The 15451-nt window shown below is 40.6% G+C and overlaps 1 protein-coding gene across 1 annotated transcript in view; it reads right to left on the bottom strand.

The window, feature by feature from the left end:
- The window catches only part of WNK3 (WNK lysine deficient protein kinase 3), a 138795-nt gene extending 123942 nt beyond the window's left edge, over positions 1–14853 (bottom strand). The window contains exon 1 of the mRNA XM_063433473.1: positions 14675–14853. The gene's annotated coding sequence lies outside the window, so the exon portion shown is untranslated. The remainder of the gene's footprint in view (positions 1–14674) is intronic.
- Between the last annotated feature and the right edge of the window lie 598 nt (positions 14854–15451).

Raw genomic sequence — 15451 nt, forward strand, 5'->3', positions numbered from 1 at the left:
AGGAATGTCTGACACTGCTGGCTGGATTCCAGTGAGCAACCTCTAACCATAAGCAATCATTTGCACTAATCAAGAAAAGGTTTACCCTTTGAGGCCCTAAATGCATGTAACAAATTGAAAGGCTATTTACCATATGTGAATATTCTGTGTCACTGCAATGGACTTTAGGGTACATGTTTCACTTACAGAGAAATTGTAGGCACTAACTGCATCTGATTTATCTCATTAAAACTGGTTCTAGTGTCACTAGTGCCATAATTTCATTCGGCATTAAACAGTTTTTTGGCGTTTTAGGTTGTAATGCTAAACGAGAGTCCCCAGCAAACCATCCCCTCTGTGCGGTTTAGGCTAATGAGGAAGTTTGTGATTAATTTAGAGTGTCAGCTGACTGCAGAGCTGTAGGACTACAAGGAAATGTGTAACCTCTGCCTTAGTCACATCTCCACAAGGGGCTGGAATGTGGGTGGCCAGGGAGCCTCATTCAGTATTAATCTACTCGAAAAATTGTTTAACAGTGAATTGAGGGTCCATGACACTGAACTCCAGGCACTATCACCAATTGAAATATGTGTCCCTTTGATCAAGATATATGATTGACCAATCATACTCTGCAGTCCAGACGGCCAATAATAGATGGACAAAAGGTAACCGTGAAACAAAAAAATTGAATAAATGTGAGCAAAATATGTATGATATTCTTCAGGTTTTTAGACAAGTGAGCTTTATGTCACATTGTGTGTGTGTGTGTGTGTGTGTGGTACTGTGGGTATGTGTGGAGGGGATGCTTGGGTGATTTTAGGGAGTGCTGCATGGGCAATTGGTCCCAAAGGACATAGAGTCTAAATATTAGGCTTTGTGGTCTTCTCTTTTGAACGGTTTAAAGGAAACATTTGTGGTTCCTTGTTACAAACATAAGGTTTTCTGTGAAATAAATAGATTATCTAATGACAATGTGACAAATCTTTTTGTATAATAAATTGCATTGTATACATGTCTGTTCTTATTTAAAGGATCACTATAGGGTCAGGAACACAAACATGTATTCCTGACCCTATAGTGTTAAAATCACCATTTAACCCCCCTGCGCCCCTCATGCCTCCATAAATATAGCAAAATCTTACTGTATTCAAGCCTAAAGATGTAACTCTGCATGCTATTTGCCTCAGAAAAACAAGCAGTCTGCTGACATTATCAGAAGTGGTAGCCTAATCCAATCACAGTGCTTCCCCATAGTATTGGCTGAGACTGACAAAGAGGCAGATCAGGGGCAGAGCCATCATGATTCAAACACAGCCCTGGCCAATCAGCATCTCCTCATAGAGCTGAATTGAATCAATGAATCTCTATGAGGAAAGTTCAGTGTCTGCATGCAGAGGGAGGAGATACTGAATGTTTGCATACATTTTAGGCAGCCATGACCCAGGAAGGATCTCTAACAGCCATCTAAGGAGTGGCCAGTGACGTTATCACTAGGCTGTAATGTAAACACTGCATTTTCTCTGAAAAGACGGTGTTTACAGCAAAAGGCCTGATGGTAATGATCACCAGAACAAAATTTAATAAGCTGTAGTTGTTCTGGTGACTATAGTGTACCTTTAACTTTGGTAACAAAGTTATATTTTCATATATTCACAACAATTACAATGCTATAAGACTTGTGAATTCACTGATCTACTCGGCCAGCCTATACTGGTCTAGCAGCTTTGCTTACAATGCAAGGCATGCCATAGGCCTTAACTGTCGCAGTTCAAGACAAAACACAAGTCTTGGAAGCTTGTACTTTTTGTTTCTGCAAGTCTGTTATACTAAAGATTTTTGTGCTCACTAAACAATGCACAATTTGCAATAATCACAGCATATCTAAGCCTGCCCCCAGACTCTCTGATAAAGGAGGAAGTAAAAAATTCTCTTTTGAAATCTGAGAGTTGTTCAACATTTCCGTGCAGATAAAAACAGGCCACTCTCACCTTCTCTGGTGTCAATCTCTGGAAAACACTACGCACAGCCATGGCTGTGCATAAAGTTATAACATATAAGAGTGATTTTCAGTGTACCATTCCTGCTATGTTCCTCTCCAGCTCAAATGTGCCATAAATACACACATGGCTGTAATAAACAATGCATTCTTTAAACTGTGTTTTAATAAGTGTGAGTATTAAAATAGTGATTCCTATCTGGCAATTAATTAAAACTAATTAGAGCATTTTGCTAGAAGTGTGCATATCACTCTAGAATGCTGCAAGTGATTGCTCACATCAATTTCTTGATTTTAAAATAAAAAAGGACTAGTCAATACACCTGTATCAATCAGCATGATATAAATGGACTTGGCATAAAAATAAAATTTTGGGAATTTGCGTAAAAGAACAGATATTAGCAATACACGCACCAACACAGGTTTTATGCATTTTATAGTTATCTAGCCTAAACTATTATCAGTATTTCTACTATTCATGCTAAATTTTACTTAGTATATAAAAAAAAAAAAGTGTTGGTCTTCTTCACCTTAACCCTTGTTCCACTTTCCATACCTCCCTATTTTCAAGTGCCTTCTCTTGCAGGTACATACAGATCTCATGTCACAAACTTTTTGTTCCTCTCTACTAACCTGCAGTATCCATTAACAGTTATGCAAGTCACCAGAAAGCACAGGTTTCTAAGAGTTGTAGTTTAGTCAGCAGATTATAGAGATGATAATTAAATGTCCTAGAAACCATGTCTAAAAGCAGAACTGAAGCTGTGCACAGAGAGCTTTGAAACATGCTACTTGACCCTTCCCTTACACAGTATGCAATTAGAAAGTTTAATAGGAGATTGAAACACAGATGCAAATCTGTGTGTAAACTAGTGACTTTCGCATGTCTAATCTCAGCAAACAGTGCTGGGTTAAACATAACCAGCAGGTCAGACTCCACAAACCGGAATGAGTGGCTAAACCTTATCTCAGCCAATTCAATGCTTTCCCAGCTTTGACAGGGTATTGCGCATGTGCATCAAAATACCATGCAGCGCCAATTAGCATTTTCTCAGAGATGAATTGAATAAATACACGTTCAGTGCCTCCATGCAGAACATGGAGACGCTGAATGTAGGTGTTCAAGCAACGGTTCAGCCTTAAACAAGCCTCTGGCATGATAAAGGACCTCATTGTAGAGTTTCAAATAAAGTAAATGAATACAGTTTAAACTCGTATGAGTTACTATGATAAGGCAGAAGCATGAACATCTGTTTTATCATATCAACAAGAAAGGGAGGTGGTACTGAAGACAGCAAGGTAAGTGTACTTCTGTAAACATTTTGACAGACTACCACTGGATGGTGCCTGGGGACTCCTGGCACCATTACCACTACAGCGCACTGTAGTGGTTATGGTAATTACAGATGCCTTTAAAACCTGGTTTTCAACCTTTGCTTTTTTCTATGCCACTTTCTGAACACATTGTTCATAACACTGGTGTAGTCCTATGCTATAGCAAATTCTTTACTACCCTTTAAAGAAGAATTGACACCTATGAGTTGGTGACAGTTCTGTTTCCGCATTTCCAAGCAAACTCTATATACATGCTAGGGCATTTCTTCCTCCTATTATGTTGAGCATTCATATGCATACCAATTATGTGTTACATCAACAGCCTCATGGGATTTTTAGCATTTATGCTAGGCTGTGTTCGAACAGGCGCATATTATGTACACAATATGACTTTTTATAAAAAAAATAATTTTATAGGACAATTTTGACATGACTAATTGTGTTCACTTAAGGAATTAAGAGAATCTGTAACTTCAGAGAATTTTCCTAACAGGTTACCCCAAGCACCATTACCACTTCACTGATTTGAAATTATCATGGTGCCTGGGGTCTGCATGTGCAGGGTTTCATTTTAACACAACTGCTGCCAGATGTGCAACTGGTGCCCTCAGCCATTTCTTCTTGACATCTCTTCCCCTTCTGTTTGGGGGGTGACATGAGCAGTTGAAGATCTGGCAGCAGGAGAACATGGTATCGGCACTGGAATGGAGAGAAGTTTTAGCCTAATTTCATTATGTTTGGGGACAGACCAGCACAGCAAATGTTTCCCTAACCAAGAACAGTGTTTTATGAGAAAATGGTTTTTGGTTAGAGTAATCCTTTGGAGACCAAATATTGGACTTTTCAGAAACAAGGTGAATTTAGAATCTCAATACCAGCATAGACTACCCTGCTCTCGGCACTGGGAGCTGCAACCAGCCTTATAGTCTTTAAATAAATTGGACATTCCATATTAAAACAGGATTCTTAAAGAGACAATCTAATCTATAAAAGGTAAGCAAGGTAGAACAATCCTAGCTAACATTTAGTTACTTATTGAGATGTGCAAACAAAGGATGTGATGGTTCTTCAAAGAATTGATAACTTGGACAATCATTAAAGGGGTACTTAAGGAGTTAAATACACAATGCTTTTCAAACATAGAAACTATAGGACTAACAAATACCACACTCTGAAAGGAAACTAATGTAACTGACATGACCTCAGATGTTTTCACAAACACATGGGAAGAGACGATTTTTACTTTATTTGTAAAAATAAAACCCTTAGTATTCGCAGTAGTACCATAGAGTATATTCCTCTGTAGGACAGGTAGCCAGCATACAATCCACTGCTACTTGCCCTTTAAATTGGCATACTCCCTTCCTCAGCTATACCAAAGAACACAAGGACAACCAAATCAAGCTAAATATTAAATGTAATTAATGTAATAAAGGGAGGGGGTGGGAAACTACTGCAGCTACTAGAGAAAAAAAAAAAAAAAAGAATGTATAGGTTTTTTTTTAAAATTGTTTTAACGCTCTTACAGCACAAGTACCATAGAGATAAAGCAAGAATATTTAACTGAAACATCAAGAGAATCCAAGTACAGTGGAACCTCGGAACTCAAACTTAATCCATTCCAGAAGGCTGTTAGAGTTCCGATTTGTTTTATAACCGAATCAATATTTCCCATAGGAATTAATGTAAATTTGTTTAATCCGTTCCAGACCCCCAAAATTACATGGATGGGGAAAGGTAACTGTTCTGGCATTACATATAAAAGCATATAAAATGGCTGTATCAGGTTTAAAATATTCAATATCCCTCTTTCCTCTGCTTGTATCCTTATGTACATAGTCCCTCTTCCCTTACTCGTGTTCCATTGTCCTCTGGTGTCCATCTCCTCTTTCTCCTTGCATAATAATTCTGTCCATATTCCTTCACCCTTTACTTGTGTCCCTCTGCCCTCCGGTTTTCCTCTCCCTATATTCCCCTCTCTCCCTTTACATAGTCCATCTGCCCATATTTCCTCATCTCACAGTTGTATCACATGCTTCCCCACACTTGTGTCCCTCTGTGAATGCCGCATGATGTGTTCGGGTACCGAGGATCGTTCGCGTACCGAGACATTTTTTCCCACAAAAATTTTTTTTTTTTACTTCCAAATTGTTCGAGAACAGGAACGTTCAAGATCCGAGGTTCCACTATATATAGAATTTTTTTTATTTTTTGAAGAGTTTGGGGTTATTGCAAAATGTGTTATAAACAACTTCCTAGTTGATTGTAGAATCTCTTCAGAAAGAGGGTCCAACGTGTAGAACCACTGACGGCATGGGAGACTGTATAAGGTGGAAAAGGCATAGATATGATATTTTCCCCAACTCTTTTTGCAGATGTAATCACCACCAGAAACACTGTTTTAAGAGTTAAATGCAGATATATTTCCTTAATGGGTTCAAGGGTGGCGCTTTCAAGACCAGTTTCAAGTCACATGATGAATAAGATCTCTGAGGAGGATGTAACAGGCACACAAATTATTATTATTTTTTTAACTATTCCAATTAGAATATTTGATGGAAAGTCTCTGACCAAGAAAAAATAATTACTCTGTGTTGATATCTGGACTTTAAGAAGAGAAAGGCAAAGTTAATTCGAAAAATATTCTTTAAAATTGTATTTTTTTTGGGGGGGGGGGGCGGAGCCAAGCAGCCGAGCTGAACAGTCGCATGGCGAGAGAGCTCCAGCATTTTCAGACCCAAAATCACCTCTTATACCCAGTTAAAGCAGCTGCGGGCTCCCTGTGGGATCCACAGGAGATACTACCTCGAGATGGGGCGCAAAACCAAGAAAATCAAACCTGATAAACCGAGGCAGGGACCCAATATTGCGGATCTTCTGCAGCAGACGCGAGAGACCGCTAGGCCTAAGTTGGCCGCCTACCCGGAAACCTACTCTGACTTCTCAGATGACCTCTCCTCGGGGGATGAAGCAGTGAGCTTACCACCCGTGCACGGCCCAACACTGGCCCCCTAAAAGACGGAGACCTCACCGGTAACTACAGCGGTACTAAAAACGCTCCTCGCGGACCTCCAGGCAAATATACATGCGGACGTAGCCTCACTCCGCAATGACATTCACGGCCTGACAGGCCGCATGGGAGCGCTCGAGACTGCCTCCAACGTCTGCTCAGACCAACTTGCCTCCCTACAAACAGAGGTCCAAGACCTACAGAAACAGAACGAAGACTATGAACGCTGTTTCACGGCACTGGAGGAAGCACGCCGGGCTAATAACATCAAGGTACGGGGCATCCCGGAGAACACCCCACAGGTCGAGATACCGCACCTCCTGAGGCGCCTATTAGTGGCTTTACTATCACCACGACAGGCGAAATCCATCACAGTGGATGGGTTCTTCCGGGCCCCAAAACCGGCCTCCGCACCAGCAGCAGCCCCATGGGACCTGATCGTGCGATTCCAGCACTTCTCAGCTAAAACCGCTATCTTAACAGCGGTTAGACACTGCTCCCCTACATATTCGAAACGTTGGAACTATCCTTTCACTGATCTTACAGGGGGGCACCTTGGCATGGAGAAGGTCGCTCAGACCGTTCATGACACTTCTGCAGAAACGTGGCCTAAATTATAAATGGCACCAGGCCCGCAAATTGATGATTCTACACGGAGACACCAACCATGCAGTGCATGACCTCCAGGAAGCCAGAGCACTACTACCTACATTGGGACTTCCTCAGGCCTCTCTAAACGCAGCTGAACCTCAGGGAACAACCAAACCGGCACACAAGTGGCACCCCGAAAAAACGACACCCGTTGTCCCACGTGGACCCGCGGCCGCACTGAGTGAAACTGTGACTGCCTGACTATGTCGGACACTGAACTGTGATGTACAGGATCTAATAATCCAACTGTTAAAAATGTTCACATGCTATGCAGCCACGATAGAGTTATTCCGCTGCTAAAGTTATTTGTTGTTACCCACACTCCTCTAGCAGGAAGGTCTATTGACCGCATTGCTTCCCCCCCCCACCCGACACTAACCTAACACACTTCTCGAGCCTAACCCTGACGTAGCCGGGTGTAATAAATATCACCATATATAAGCATCCCTCGCCCTCCAAGTAAAACAATGGTGGCACTACAACTGCGATTACACGCCAGTAACGCTTACTGAGACAACGATACCACCTGGAGTGAATACTCACTTATATGAATATACCTGGTAGGGCCTTTGTATTCAGATATCTTATGTTCTTTTATGTTAACTTAGTTTACTCTGTTAGCTCATCGGGGAACACTACTAGTACACACAAAATATGCATAGGTATGCTCCCATAGGTTGAGCATACCCACACGAGGAACGTTACCCCACAAGCCTTCTGGACATGTCGCTATTAAGGTCTTTGTATGTTATTGTATGATACTGCATGCCTGGATCAGAACGTATCTAGTTATCTATCTATAAAACTAAAATGTGCCTAGCATCTATCACCACATGTTTGTAATCCTATGTTTTATGATCAGTGTGCAACAATCGTTGTGGTCTAAATGTCACCCTCATGCACGATCTAAATAAAGAATAAAAAAATAAAAATTACATTAAAAAAAAAGTTACAACTTGCAGAATGGAGGAGAAAGAGCTTTAATGCCTTTCTGAGCACACCAAGAAAAAAACCATGTGGGACTGAGTGTTGATTCTAGAACCATATTATTTTCCAGTCCTCCTCCTGTTCTGTCCCACTATCCCCAAATTTAGTTTCTTGTAAAGCTTTTGCCAATTGAACCAACAGAATAAATATTGTCAGGAGTTCCACAAAGCTCATTTGTGTGCTCACTGAACAGATTGGATGTTGTTGAATCACATTGAATAATTTTAGGAAATTCTCTTTTGTAAAAAAAAAAAAAAAAAAAAAAATATTTAAAATCTAGTCTTCAGTCTAATAAGTCTATATCTAGACCCACAAATGATTTTTTTGTTAGTAAGGACAGCTTGGATTTCTCCCATGTTATGATCCATCCATGGTACTCAAGTACACAGACAGCATATAGAAATGTCTTCTATAGGTCTTAGATTCAGGATGCCATCAACAGCCAGTTGTCCCAGTAATTGACAAAAGGGACAATAATCTTTGTGAATATCCTGGTGCTGATGAAAGGGCAAAAGGCAAAGCTCGGAATTGGAAATTAATGCACTTTTTTTGATAAGATGACAAATCTTAGACTCTGCCATAGGAACATGCAAATGCATATCTGTCAAGTCCAGTGTTGCCATGAAATCCCCTTCCTGTAAGATTTGCATTGATGAGAATAAAGTTTCCACAGGAATCTTCGATACTGGTTTCTTAAATAATACATCTACAGGAGGTTTCAGCTTTTTTATCCATAGTCTCACGCAGACTTCTAGCTTCCTTTATTGGGAAGCTGCACCATGGTTATGTCAACCTTGGGTGATTTATTTAATTTGCCATATTATTCTTCCTGTAGATCAAACAAAATCTGACAATGTTTGGACAGAAACTCTCTTCTGGAGGTTTTAAATCTCTTTTTTGGAGTTTTAGGAAACCCGGGATAAAGAGGAAACTATTTCACTCTAACCCTTTCCACTTCTTTAGTGAAGTTATGGATTTCTTGTTCTAGAAAACAAACTAATTCAGAATCTGGAAGTTTAGCAATGCTTGTTCTTGCAGCAGTCCGGTAAATGTATGTTGCATTCTGCACACCAGTAATTTAGATTTACATGATGCATTGGCCTTATGAGTAGGCTGTCAAGGTTTCACAGACTTTTCAGCTTGCCTTTTGGTGGACAGTGATCCAAAATAAATAGCCACAAAGCATAAAAGAAAAATGTTAAGATTAATGGATGAAATCATAATCTGTACCTTAGTCCTCTTTGCAGAGTGGGGGAACATTTAGCATTTAAAAAAAAAACAATGCCATAAACATGGTTGGGCATGCACAGTAGCGATTACGGGTAGTACGTGGTTGTGTATGTGTGCGTTCTACCTGCTGCTTGGACCAATAGTGTCCTGCTTTGCTTCCTCCTGGGCCTGCCCTTCCAGCTGTGTTAACGAAATGCCATCCTCCGCATTCCAAGCCAAATCATCAGCTTGTCTACCAGAGAAAGAACTGCCAAAAGCAGCCAGACAGCTGCATGACTAACTAGAATGCCAAACTGGACACATGATGATATGCAATGTTATTGCCTCCACACACGTCTTCCCTACCAACTGCATTATCCAGCCTGTTCCTCTACACCACTCTGTGTGGAACTAAGCCATCCAAGAGTCCAAGTCAACATAAAAAAAAAAAAGAAAGGCAAATGAGAATGGCGATTCAAAAGTAGGAGGGGTATGTATGCTAATTAGATTGAATTTTTTTTGTGGGGAATACCCCGTGGTACTGCTGATATATTAAGCAGAAAAAAATTAAAGGGATTGTCTAAGCACCAAAACAAATTTAGCTTAAAGGAGCGTTATAGGGTCAGGAACACAACCATGTATTCCTGACCGTATAATGTTAAAACACAATCTAGCCTCACTAACATCCCCATGTCCCCTTAAATATAGTAAAATCATACTTTTATTCCAGTCTGCTGCTGCTGGCTCTGCCACTTATCTGCCTTATCGGCTGACATCATCAGAAGGGTTGTTTAAAGCCAATCACAATGCTTTTGTATAGGAAAGCATTGGATTGGCTGAAACTGTCAAGGAGGCAGATCAGGGGCAGAGCCAGCACAAGCCAAACACAGCCCTGGCCAATCAGCATCTTCTCAGAGATGAATTGAACCAATGCATCTCTCTAAGGAGAGTTCAGCAACTCCATGAAGAGGGTGGAGACACTGAATGAGCCCCAGGAAGCACCTCTAGTAGCCATCTGAGGAGTGGCCAGTGGAGGTATCCTTAGGTTGTAATGTAAACACTGAATTTTCTCTGAAGAGTTTACTGCAAAAAGCCTGAATGGAATGATTACACTCACCCCAAAAAAAATACACTAAGTTCTTCCAGTGACGATAGTGTACCTTTAATGAAGCAGTTTGGGTGTATAGATCATGTCCCTGCGATCTTACTGTTCAATTCTCTGCCATTTAGGAGTTAAATCACTTTTATTTCTGTTTATGCAGTCCTAGCCTCACCTCCCCTGGCTTTGACTGAGATTGAAAAAAAATGGTTTTGTTTTCAAATAGAGCTTACAGGATTGTGTGGTTAATTTAGAAGTTTTTATCTCTTGCCTGTCAATAGAAAGGTTATCACACACATGAGGTTCCTGCAGGCTCTAGAATGCAATTGAGAGGAGGAGATAAGAAATTCTAAATTAAAGGAACTGTCAGGGCACCATAATGTCATTGAAGTGACGTTATTATGGTGCTATGAAGTTTCTGGTGCTTCATTAACTGAAATGATTAAACTTATCACTAAAGGGCATGCGTTCCCGCTTGCGCTCAAGCATGGACTGCCGCCAGGGAGTTCCAGTGGTAATTGGCTTAGAGTGGTCAGCTGACACTCTAATCCAATCTGAATCTCCCTATTCATAATAAAGGGTAATTTTTTTGAAAATAAGTAGTTACTTATTGGCCAAGAGTGCCAATCAGTGGAACCCCTGCCACCTACGCCAAGATTTCTCTAGCTGAACTTAAACAAAAACAAATCGATGTTGATGGGGACAGCAAGGAAGGGAAGGGCACTGGCGAGCAAACTTGGGGGGGTTAAAACATTTGTGAACAGTTGTACTGCTACATATAAGGACTGCTAGAGAACTCCTAGCATCACAACAACTAGAGTATGCAGCACTCAAAGGCAGCGCAGTGATAATGAGCAGACCCGGGGTAAGATGTCAAAATGTTCTAAAACTGTTTGACTACTAACATAACGGGTCACTGCTGGCAATATAACCACTATAGCATGTTCCAATTCCATTCACATACGCACATAAATATATAAACACGGTCTTTATAGATTTAAACATCTGCTACCTTTTGATAGCAAACTGTTTTGATGTACTTTTTACTTTTTCACATAAAGTAGGACAAGTGGTTATGCAGAAATAGTTTTTTGTTCTCTGAATATGTCTCAAACTAAGAACATGAAGTCTGGATAATGTCTATCAGTCACAGCAGTTCTAACCAAAATGATTGTAAAATGGGACAACACTGTCTACATATGATGAATATGTTAAATGATTAAATATGAAAAGAAAAAACAACTGAGTTCTCATATAGTTTGGAAAGGTATAGAAGAAAAATAAAAATACGCGTTAGAATGTCATCTGCCTTTGTCCTTAAAGTGCTATCTAAAAAAACTGGTTGAGTCAACTTTTGCAAAAGTCAGCTTAGACAATTTACTAAAGTACCTGTCAGTTCAAAGAAAACCATGTAAAACATTTCCACTGTGGTACAACTATTTCAAATGCTGAACTGTAGGAGAACTGGAGGCAGAGGGTTAAATCAAACAGTTTTAAACCTGCACGGTTTTCAAAGCACTCAAACCACACAGAAAGCAGGCTTTCCACTAGGATCCTGTTCCAAAACCAATACTGATAAGAATAATATTACAACAGAAACAGACACCAACCACAAGACTACTTTATGAATTACTTAACGCTTTCAACGCCAGAGGAGCTGGCAATATACTACTAAAGCGAAAGCCAAATGTCTCAGCCCTATTCTGTACACAAAGGGGTTAACCCTGCTGCAGAAAGAAGCACCTGTAAGAAATTGTTCTGCCATGCATTGCTTGTACATATCTCAGCACAAATGTACTACAGAACAGTAATCTCTCTTTAGATAATGCATAGAATTGGATGTACCAATGCTTGCTCTGCAATAAGTAACAGCAGAAAGCACACAAAAATGACAGGCAATATACAAATGGAAAAACACAGGTTACAATCCGAGCACCTGCTTAGTCCCTCTGGATCATTCTTCCTGGCACAGCGTGAATCCTGCACTAGCAATAATCACCGCAGCCAAAGCAGAAAATAGGGCTTAAATCTTCCTCTTGGACAAACTCAAAAGGTAGCTGCCCCTGGAAACTATCAGGTTTAAATTCAAGTCAAACCAGTCCTCTTTCATTCTGGGTGAGCTCATCCAATGCCCTCAGGCTTCAAGGAGGAGAAAAAAAAAAAAAAAAAAAAAAAAAGGTAGTTCAGCAAGGGGTTATGACCTATGCAAATATAAATGAATAAAACAATTCTGCATTTGGTGTAATATCACAGGAAATGATGGCTTTTTGTACAGAACCTACAGCATAAAACAAAACCAAACCAGTTTGTTGTAAAAAGGTTTTCCCAGCATACAGACAATGTGTGTGGAAACTTAAAGATTGAGACACTTTTAGCAGATAACTACTTTAGTCAAAGGTATGCTGTTCATGAATATTTTGAAATGTTAGACTATTCTGCAAGACTACATAAACATTTATGTGCACTATGGTACAAGTTTCTTAACCTGTTTAGTAAGTAGACAATATGCCGCAGGTATAGGCACCTCCAGATGTTTTGGACTACACCTCACATGCTTTGCCAACATCTGGAGTGCTGAAGGTTTCCTATCCGATAGGGTATTTGGCAGTTATTTTTGATAAGTACTGCCAGTAGGGTACTTGTTGAACGAATTGTTGACACAGATTTACTTGGCATGAAATAGATTAGCTTGTGGCACTTGGGGGAGAGGGGTGGTGGCATAAGGGAAACTTTTTAAAATGTTATATATAGATCACAAAAAAGTACCCATTTCCTGTGTTTTTCAACAAACAAAAACAAAGTCACAAAAGTTGCATTATCCAAACAGTCAATTGCAATACATTCACTTGCTGGTGAAACTAAAATAAAAATAAAAATAGAACAGTTGCCAAAGTAGCTATCACTGATGATTACTCAAACTTCATCACTCACATAAACAAAACAGCGACATTACAAAATTGATCAATGTGAAACAAAACTACAGATGAAAGGAATGTAAAGATCTGCAATTCAAGTTTAGAGACATATAAAAAGACCATATAACAGAGAATTCGGTTTGTGTTTCCCATGTTAAAACATAGGCAGTCAACCAAAAGAAGAAAAAAAAAGTTTGGGTAACATGCATTTTAATTGCAGAAGGTGAGAAAACCACAGTACAAAACGTGAAGCAGACTTTGCAATGCAACTTTCTTTGTTGAAGCATTCAGAGTCAGTGCTTGTAAGCCGGCACATTTTATCTGTACCAGGAGAACATTTGCAGAAAATGAATTACAAAAAGCAGAGTGGAAACCGGTGATCATTTAAATTCCTCTGACATTTAATCTCTCAAACTCAGGAACCTCAATCAATGCAAATGGTATATTGTATTCATTACAAGAAAAGAAAATGAATTAAGTGAGTAAACTACACAGCTCAAAAAAATACTGGCATCATCGAGTAAAAACATTAGCTGGTGTGTTTCATTAACAATTTAAATGCCAGGGTATAGCTATAATAAACACATTTGGTGTTTTAGAAAAAACACAAATTGACAAACCAGCTTTTTGACATTACATATATCCTACGTTTTATGTGCAAATTGAATACAGCCAAGCATAAAGCAGTTTCTATATATATTTTCTGTGTAGTATGTATGTGTATACATATACACAATGGAATCTTGCCTTGTTAATTTGTATCTAGTAGGAAAAACTAGCAGCTGGAATAAAGATTATGCTTTTTCATAAACTTGTAGGCTAGTAACTTAGTAATATTGTCACAGATAATATAATGCCTTTATTACATGCACAGACAAGAACACACGCACACATCTACTTACAGCTGAATATTTCCACTACAAGCTTGTAAAACATAAAAGCATCTAATTACACGATCAAATCGCAAACCCACTTCTCTACGTTGGCTAGTAACTTTTCCTTTCTTAGCTATTAACTCTTCCCTTCTTGGCTAGTAACACCACCAGATCTGCATATACCATAAATGTACACGTTACATAAACACACACAAGCATACGTCTACTTGTATAGCAATAGCTGAACATTTCCACCAATATGTAAAACGTCGAAGAATCCCTTTCCACTATCAAAATATATGGCACGTATTTCTCCATATTGGCTAGTAACTTTTCTTTCCTCGCCCATCCTTATCCATTCAGGCATCTCCTGCAATTCAACACAAAAAGGGATGGCTGCTGCATGTAAAAGGCATATGACAATAGTTACAGACATAATAAAACCGAATAAATCCCCCTCACAACACGCAGGTATCACTACATTAACGTTTCTCCCGTCACTGTGGCAGTGCAAGCAATGCAGATTAGGGATCCCAATAATCAATATATCGATAATCGGATAGAGGAGCCCATCACATCCATGGCTGCAGCCTGCAGACACACGATAATGAAGCCCACCATGCAAGTCCAACGCCATTCACTGACTGAGGCTGTCCGTCAGCTATCATCACTCAGACAGCCATCCATGGGGGGGATCTGCTGCGCTCTGGCACTCCGTCTGCTGGGAGACTACGATTCCCATGAAGCTCAGCCAATCAGTCATGGGAGGCGTAGTCCACGCCAATGGGAGTGCTAAAGGTTGGCCATCGCTGTATGTGGAAATGGACACACACGCAGCATGGAATACAATAACACACAGACAGACAATGATACACAGACAGACACACACAATGATACACACCGCCCCCTCCCCCCCAGCAGGTCTCACCGGCCGATATAACGGTCCCGGCCGCCCCCCCCTCTCCCAGCCACCGGCTGCTCTGTCAGGATAGGGGGGATTGGGGTGGGGGGAAGACTAGTGTTATTATTATTATAAGGGGGTGAGGGGGGGCGCCGGTTATATCGTCTGGGAGACACGGCTCCTCCGTGAGGGAGCGGGAGCGCGCATTCACCTCAGCCACCGCGCGCGCTCCCGCCGGTTACCTCAGGAGTGATGGAGGAATAAGAGAATCCTGCTATAACATATCATAACATATCGACATAACGTACAGCTATCGGTAATGACACGGTGCAGGCGGACAATGAAGGCCGGGGGGGTGGGGGCGGGGCGGTAACGGTTCGGACGGATCGATGGCACCTCACTCACAACACACACAGAGAGAGATCAATGGGGGGGGGGGAGACACACGGAGAGACAGCCGGACACAAAGAGAGAGAGACAGCCAGCAACACGTA

Source organism: Pelobates fuscus, chromosome 9, assembly GCF_036172605.1.
Source record: "Pelobates fuscus isolate aPelFus1 chromosome 9, aPelFus1.pri, whole genome shotgun sequence".
NCBI classification, from domain to species: Eukaryota; Metazoa; Chordata; class Amphibia; order Anura; family Pelobatidae; genus Pelobates; species Pelobates fuscus.